Raw genomic sequence first — 7,917 nt, 5'->3', positions numbered from 1 at the left:
CTAATGGTGTTACATGGGCCTTTTATATGTCGAAGAGGGAAACAGGCACAGACTAAACATTTAAGGGTGAATTTTCAAAGCTTTTCTGCTTTTGTGGGCAGCTCCTTTGGCTCAGCGTTAGTAGGTAAGTGAGAAGAGTCGCCCCCACCCTTTAATCACTGTTTAACCTCTTATCTCTTTGTATCCTCCATTTTTTGTCCACATAATGGAACAGCCACGGTTTTGCACATTTTTGACAGAATCTCAATTTTTGGAAAAAATATAAGGCTATGAGAGAACCCCTCTTTTTAGTTTACTGTCCCGATCTTTTCATCAGTAGAATGACCCACAATTGCTATTACTGGTTTCGAATTGGGTCTCACATTCTAAAGGCTATGTGTGCTCAAGTGGCAAAAACAGATTTAGAAGAGTTTGTATTAATGCCAAGATAAAACCTCAGATGTCCTGCTTTTGCTGGACAGAGGAATGTGCACTTGCCTGCAGGGACGTGTTACACATTCCCGTTATCTAAGGGTTCTGCTTTGCTTAGCTGCCGCAAGTCCCATGGTCTGCTGGAGGACTTTGTTTTGTATACTGTGTGCATTTGCTAGTTGCACTCATTTACCTCTGAGATTTTCTGTTCTCTTCAGCACTAAGGAGAGGTACCAAAAGGAGGCTGTAGATTAGGTTAGGGAGCAAGAAAGATGAACAGACTTTTACTTTTAGAATGATTGCATAGCTTCAGTTCAGTATTCCTGTTAGACACTGAGCTATTCATTAAGTCAGAGCCCAGTACCCTTGAAACAAGAAAGCTGTACAAATCCCTGTCTTAATCTGCCCTAATCCAGATGAGCTAATTTGGTAGTTTGGCCCTTGCATTAACTAAAATGACTGTCACACAGGGAGTTTAGTGCCCTATCTACATTATCATAAATCGTAGAGAAAGGTTTTCGCTCCTGGTTTTAAGAATCTTACCAGCATTTATTTTAATGATACTTTTGTTCTCTGATGTGAACATCAGCAGTTAAAATATAATTGGAACTAAGAAAAGGAAGATCTTCTTAAATGTGACCATTTTGCTTTCTCTTGGAACCTTCTTGTAAAGGATTTCCATAAAACTGTCTTTGGTGTTTCACTGGTGTAGCTTCCAATGGCAGCCTGTTTCACAGAGAGCAGTTCATGGTTTTCCATGTTGTGCAGACAGGCAGACCTTGAACCCCGTGCACATGAGTCTTGTTTGTGGGGAGAACGCCATTAGGTTCTTTTATTACTTAAGCTAAAATAACAAATAATTATCCTGCTGTAAAAGAAATACTAATAATTATAGTTTGCCAGGCATGTTGTATAAAGGGACAGGAAAGACAAAGTGTTATTGTAGATCTCAAAACAGAATACTTCTGCAGACTGAAATAAACTCCCACGTCTAATGGCCTCCCCACAGAAATCCAAAAAACTTCAGAAGCTGAACAAGACTATATGGTTATAGTATATATACATAATCAGAGAGATCGAGACTTTAAACATAGTCAAGAATTTCCCACTGTACTTCAGTTAGTGCAGCAGAAAGAGAGAGAGATGAAGAGAGAGAGAGAGGGTGCGGGGGGAGAAAGAGAAAGAAACGTGCAAAGGTGAATGAATAATCTCTGAAAGGAAAATATTTAGGTAGCGGTAACTAGACTATTCTAAGAAACAATTTAAGAATGCAGTTTCTTCTGACTGCTATTCATTGGTAGTCTTCTCCACAAACTATTTTGGTAAGACCCAATTCAATATCTTAGATAGTTTTGTATGACTTTTAGACAGCACTTATTGGAAATAGATTTATTGCATTAAATGTATATAAGAGGACCTCATCTGACAATAATTGGTATCAAAAAGGGGGACATTTAAAGTGAATCTTCCTCAAACATGGATTACATTTTGTTAAAAATATAGTGAAATAAAGAGTGAGGCAGTCTTTTGTTTGAGAAAATAAATTAGATGTTATTAAATAAGTTTATAATAACTATGCATAGAAATATTTACATTATAATTGCAACTATGTCCTTATTCTAAGAAAAAGAAATGAGTCAAATGTTCTTTTTTTTTTTTTTAGAATAATTTCCCCACAAAATTTAGTGGAGAACAATTCCCAACATCCTTTATGTCACATTTGACTTTTACAGCATGCTCCTTAGAAAGGTTATTTTTGTAAAATATTCAATAGCTTAATTAGTTTTCCCTAGTTTCTTTACAATTATTGTGCCATACAAGTAATTATTAGCTAAAGTCAATATTGTATCCTCATTTTGTGAATTTTCCCTTTTTCTTTGGGTAAAGTCTGACCATACTAGATCTTCATTTTTCCGTGATTTGTCTCTTACTTGAGCATTTCTCCAATGTTGACTTCATGCTCTTTAAGAAATCCTGCAACTTTTGCAAGACTTGCCATTTTAATTTAGCATTAAATGGTATCAAATTTGTGTTGTGTTGTTAGATAGCAACATCTTTAGACAGTCGTCTGAGAATCCACTAACGAGTAAAGACCTTGACCTTTTGAGGGGACAGAAGCTAATGTTAACCAGGGGATGATAGATAGATGTTCAAGAAGACAATCATTTTATAAATTGTCAGTGTGTTAGTGACCTATGTTCATGTTGTGATGAGAGGACCCAGGAGAAAAGAAGTTTTCCAAATTTGTGAAATGGTCTCTCACTTAAAATCATATATCAAGCCTTTTTAAGAAAGCATCCATTTGCTTGACACCACCACAGAGCACCACTAATAATAAGTTGTTCAGTCTTTATGATTTCTAGCTCTTTCAGAAAATTACTTGAGGACCATTTCTAAATATATGTCCACAGGTAAAGATATAAAAAAATGAAGAGTTGTTAAGTATGACTACATATTTAGTTTTCAGACACAGCGAAAGGGCAAGTTGTTCTTCTTGGTATTATATGAAGAAAGAATAAGGACATTGGTGTTAAAAACATAATAGATTCACTTTGTGGACCCAATCTAATCAGAAACTGGTTAATTAGCATTTATATCAATTAAGTTGGGCACACAGAGAACCTTTAGGAAATTCTGTACAAATCCTTTTCTTTGTTTTGATGTCGTCATTTTGATATAATAATTATGACTTTTAATAGTTGAGGTAATGTCTGTGAATCATTTGCTTTTGCATCGAAGTGGCTGTCTTTCTTCTTTGGAGCTGCATAATTAAATGGCCATTTAAAGAAATAATAACAGCAAAATGTCAAATGCTAACAGAAGTAACACGTGGTAAAAAAAAAAGGTCTGATTTTGTATTTTAGGAGGACTTCACAGTAAACTTACAGCATTAATGATATTAAATATATCGTTTGATGTTGTATTCCTGTTATACTCTAGCAGACATATTTATTAGCCTTAAATGTATTTTGAGTTGTTTTATTTTTAATGATCAGGAAAACTAATAGCATCTGCCAGGTAGTATAATAAAGTAATAATTGCAGAACTCATCCACTCACCAACATTTCTTATGTTATACTATACATATTCAAGGTACTATACATTTCCAAGTAGGTGGCATTCTACTTTCAAATAGAGTTAGGAACTATATAAACATTGGATACAATTTAACACAAAACATTTTCAGAATTTAAGGGATGTACTGAATACTTAATTTTTTCCCATTATCTTAAGATTTATATACTTAAATACAGAGAGAAACAACTATGCCATTGACTAAGATGAATTAGTGAAGAGATACTCTAAAATTTGATCCCAGAGTCAGTCCATACTAAACAGATTTTGAAATATGGTAAAATATTCCCTCTCTTTCAAATCTTCAATATAATGCCATGTGGCTGCGTTGCCCAGAGGGTGTGCTCGATCACTGGATCCTGAATAGTCCGGTATCCTTTTACTCTGGAATCCTCATTCTGAAAGTCTCAGGCTAAAAGCTTACTGCTTACACTTGTTCATATTTCTAGCTGTCACCTTCTTATTTCCTTTGCAATCCAACCTCAAACATGTCTACTTCACTTATTGCCTCATTTTTTTTTATCTGTTTCATTCTCTTCTTAGAATTTTGATAGGTGTTCTTTTTTTCACTCTACCACTTGCTGAAATTGCTAATCATATTTATGCTAATCATATTTTAAAATTGAATGGTTGCTGCTTAGCTTTTATGTTGAATGACTTCTTTTTGTCACAGCAATGATGCAGTGGAAAGAATACTGAAACTTGATTTCATTCTTGACTCTGCTAACCTCAACTGTCTGTGAAACTTCTTGCAAGTTATAAAACATTGAAAGACTGACAAACATAAAGAAATATTAGTGGCCACTCATTTTTCTTTGAAATCCCTTTTTCATTAGATTCTTCAATGCTGACATGTCTTGTTTCTTCATTATTGTCTTTGCTAGCTTTTCCTCATTCTGCATCATTACTGTTGGTCTATCCCAAGATTATTGGTCTATCCCAAGATAGACATATGTGGAACATTTGCTCTACATATATCTAATGAGCTCATCCATTTCAATTCGAGATTAATCTTTCTAAAATACAACTGACTTATAATATCTTACCTAAAGCCTCAAGAAATTCTCGTAACTACAAAATAAATATACATTCTATAAATAAATAAACAACTAGGATTCCAAGCCCTCTGTCATATGGCCCCAACCTGCATTTCCAGTTATATCCTCCACAATTCCCTGTGTGCTAACCCCTTGTAGTATTGCCCATCCTCCCTTGCTTTTCTATTCTTTTGCTTCTGTTATTTTCTCAGTTTCTTCTATCTTTCAACTTCTACTTGCCCAAATCATATGTAACTTTATAAAGTTCATCTTACATAACATCTTCTCCCAAATAATTGAAATTCAACATCTTTCCTTTGATTCAGCATAGCTTCTGATTTGTATTTTTTCCTTCTGTACTCTCATTCTATATATGTGTTATAGTTAATGGATATGATTACATAAACTTCTTGAAATCAGAGAGACTGTTTCATGCATTTTTTAACAGGGTCTAAGTAGACAGGGTATATATAATTCAGTGTCTAATATTTAGTAGTAAATGAAGACATTCATTTTGAATATTTTCTTCCATTATAGGAAGATTTTCCCACTGCTTGGGCTTAAACATATTGAAAATTTAAACTTCTAAAAAAGTTAATGTTTACAAAATTAATTTATATTTTAGTATTAAAACCATGAATTAATTAACATAGCCACTGGGTCATTGATTTTTTTTTTTTTTTAGTTATAGCTATATTGAGATATAATTCATATACAAAAATTCACCCTTTTACCTGATACAATTCAGTAATTTTTAGTATATTCACAGAGTTATGCAATCATCTCTACTATCTAATTTTAGAACATTTAGAAACCTCATACCATTAGCAATCACTCCACATTTCCACCTTACATAAACTATAGGCGACTGCTAACTTAGTTTCTGTCTCATGGATTTGCATCTCCTTTTGGACATTTCATATAAATGAAGTAATATAACATGTGGCCTTTTTTACTCATCTTAATATTTCCAGAGTTCATCCATTTTGTAGCAAGTATCAGTACTTTATTTCATTTTATAACTGAATAATAGTTCAACAAATAATAGTTCACATTTTATTAATTCATTCATCAGCTGATAGATATTTGGGTTGTTGAATCAGATTTTTAAAACTGACAAGGAATCTAGAGAGTATTTGCAAAAATGCCCTCCTTTTATGCATGTGAAACTGAAGCCCAAAGATGTATTCCTAGACTTTTAGCTAGAGAGTTACCAAGTTTCTTATTAGATTATACATACTAGGTTGATACAATATAATGCAAACATTTACTCATTTTTTTTCCATATAGTTAATAAATAGTCATAGAGTGCAAAGTCTTAAAAGTCTGGATAGCAAAAACAATTATGTTCTTTATTTTTATGAAGCTTACGGTCTAGTTAGGAATAAGTTTTTAATTAAATAGTCACACAAACAAATGCAAAATTAGAACTATGATAAGGGCCATGAAGGAATCAACCTTGTCAAGGAACATAATTTAGCTGTGATCTATGAGCAAGGAATTATTGTCTTGGCAAAGAAGGTGGAGAAGAACATTCTGGGTGGAGCAAAAGCACGTGCAAAGACCCTGTGGCTATAGGAGCCTGGGCTGTAAGAGGAAATGCCAGGAGGCCAGTGTAACAGGAGAGCAGAGGGTAAGGGGAACATGGCGTAGAATGAGGCTGGAGGTATAAATAAGGGGAAGACACAGTCTTCCAGGACAAGGAAATGATTTTTGTCTTTTTCCTAAGAACGTTGAACCATTGAAGTATTTTAATCCCAGAGATAATATAAGGAAAAAGAAAATCTGTGTCACCTTACATTTCTCTCCCAGGGCTTAGATGCATTAAGTAAGGTACAGCTAGCTGAATAATGCATATCTATTTTGCCAAAATTTGTGGTAGACTCTGTGGCATTTAAAGTTTGTTTTTACTTAATTTCTTATTACGTGGTACTCATATTATTATACAACTCTAGAAACCTGTGTTATTTTCACAGAATAAACAGGTCCTTATTAGAATTCTATTCAATTTTGTAAAAAAACTATTCTTTCCAACCCTCCTACAGAATAAGCAATCAAAGCTATTTAAGAAGTAATAAATAGATATATAAAGGCAACATGTTTTTTTCCCCCCGATTACACAGTAACTCTGTAAAACCTAAAGAGTACAACAGTTCTTCAAATTGCAGATGGTTAATACCTAATTCTTTATCCCAAACACTTTTAACTTGAGGTCCACTAGCTCCCAGGCAGTATATGAATGAGATCCTGGAAGCTTTTGTACAAATAAAGGTCATGTCTATATAGGCATAAATCCAAAGCTTTCATTAAATTTAATGGTCTGTCACACATACAAAAAGCTAAAAACCAGTTTTTTGAGATGAAAAACAATCCAAAAGTTATCAGGAAAAAAAAATATTTGGGCTTATTGTTTATTACTTGTAGAGGTTTAATCCTATACAGTTAAGAACAACAACAACATTAAAAAAATATTAAACAACTCTCACTGAGCTAATATCTTTGGAACAATATCCTCTGTTTTTTTAAACCGGTATAGTGACAGTCAAAATAATCATGATTATATCAACAGGATTAATTATGTATTATATAGCAGTTATTTCTCAAATCGTGATCCCCAGGTCATTCCCTTAAGGATCATACTGAGTGTTTACTGGTAAAAGGGTAGATTCTTAGACTCACTCCAGACCTCTACAATCAAAATCCCTGGAATAGAACCCAAGACTCTGAATTTTTAACCAGGATCTTGGATGATTATGCTGTCCACCATGTTTGAAAAGTGCTATAGAACATAATAAATAGCAACACTCTTTCTTTGTTAAATGTTTTGACAGACCATACCTACCCAATTGGTAGAGTTATATAATAATACTAGTATCATGTAACAAACACTGAATATCTGTCAGACCCTATGTAAGAGACTTTCTCCAGACTATCTATAGTCCTTAAAATTGTTCTATAGGAAGTAGATATTATCAATTTATAGATGAAAAAATTATGGCTCAGTGACATTTAATAACTTGCTATACAGAGGTCTGGCTGGCTCCAAAGCCTTTCTCTTCACTCTGTGAAGCAGCCTCTTGTTGTAACTACTATACTAGTTCCCACTGTAAGAAGTATCCTGAAAAAAGAAAATGAATGGAGTTATATATGAGTCTAACAGCCCCAGTCAGCATCCACTGAAATCCATGGTCATCAACAAAATTACAGACTTTTAATGAACAGAATATAACACATGAGCCTCCCTGGCTGAGCACACTGTCTGACACTTTTCTAAAAGAAGCTTCCAGAGATAACACTTTATAGGCAGAAATAGTGTGAATATGAGAAAAATGCTTCTAGCTGTTATAATTTAATAAGCAGAGAATATAAAGGAAAACCAAATATTTCATTATGT

The 7,917-nt window shown here is 33.7% G+C and overlaps 1 protein-coding gene across 16 annotated transcripts in view; it reads left to right on the top strand.

The window, feature by feature from the left end:
• MAP2 (microtubule associated protein 2) overlaps positions 1-7,917 on the top strand; it is a 259,216-nt gene that overhangs the window by 151,250 nt on the left and 100,049 nt on the right. Inside the window, exon 1 of one of the 16 annotated variants that reach the window (XM_023536264.1) lies at positions 2,775-2,790. The exons of the other annotated variants lie outside the window; for them this stretch is intronic. The gene's annotated coding sequence lies outside the window, so the exon portion shown is untranslated. Of the gene's footprint in view, positions 1-2,774; positions 2,791-7,917 lie in introns of those variants that run through there. 16 annotated transcript variants of the gene reach the window in all.

Source organism: Pteropus vampyrus, unplaced genomic scaffold, assembly GCF_000151845.1.
Source record: "Pteropus vampyrus isolate Shadow unplaced genomic scaffold, Pvam_2.0 Scaffold152, whole genome shotgun sequence".
Taxonomy (NCBI): domain Eukaryota; kingdom Metazoa; phylum Chordata; class Mammalia; order Chiroptera; family Pteropodidae; genus Pteropus; species Pteropus vampyrus.
This window is presented reverse-complemented; position numbering and strand designations above follow the sequence as displayed.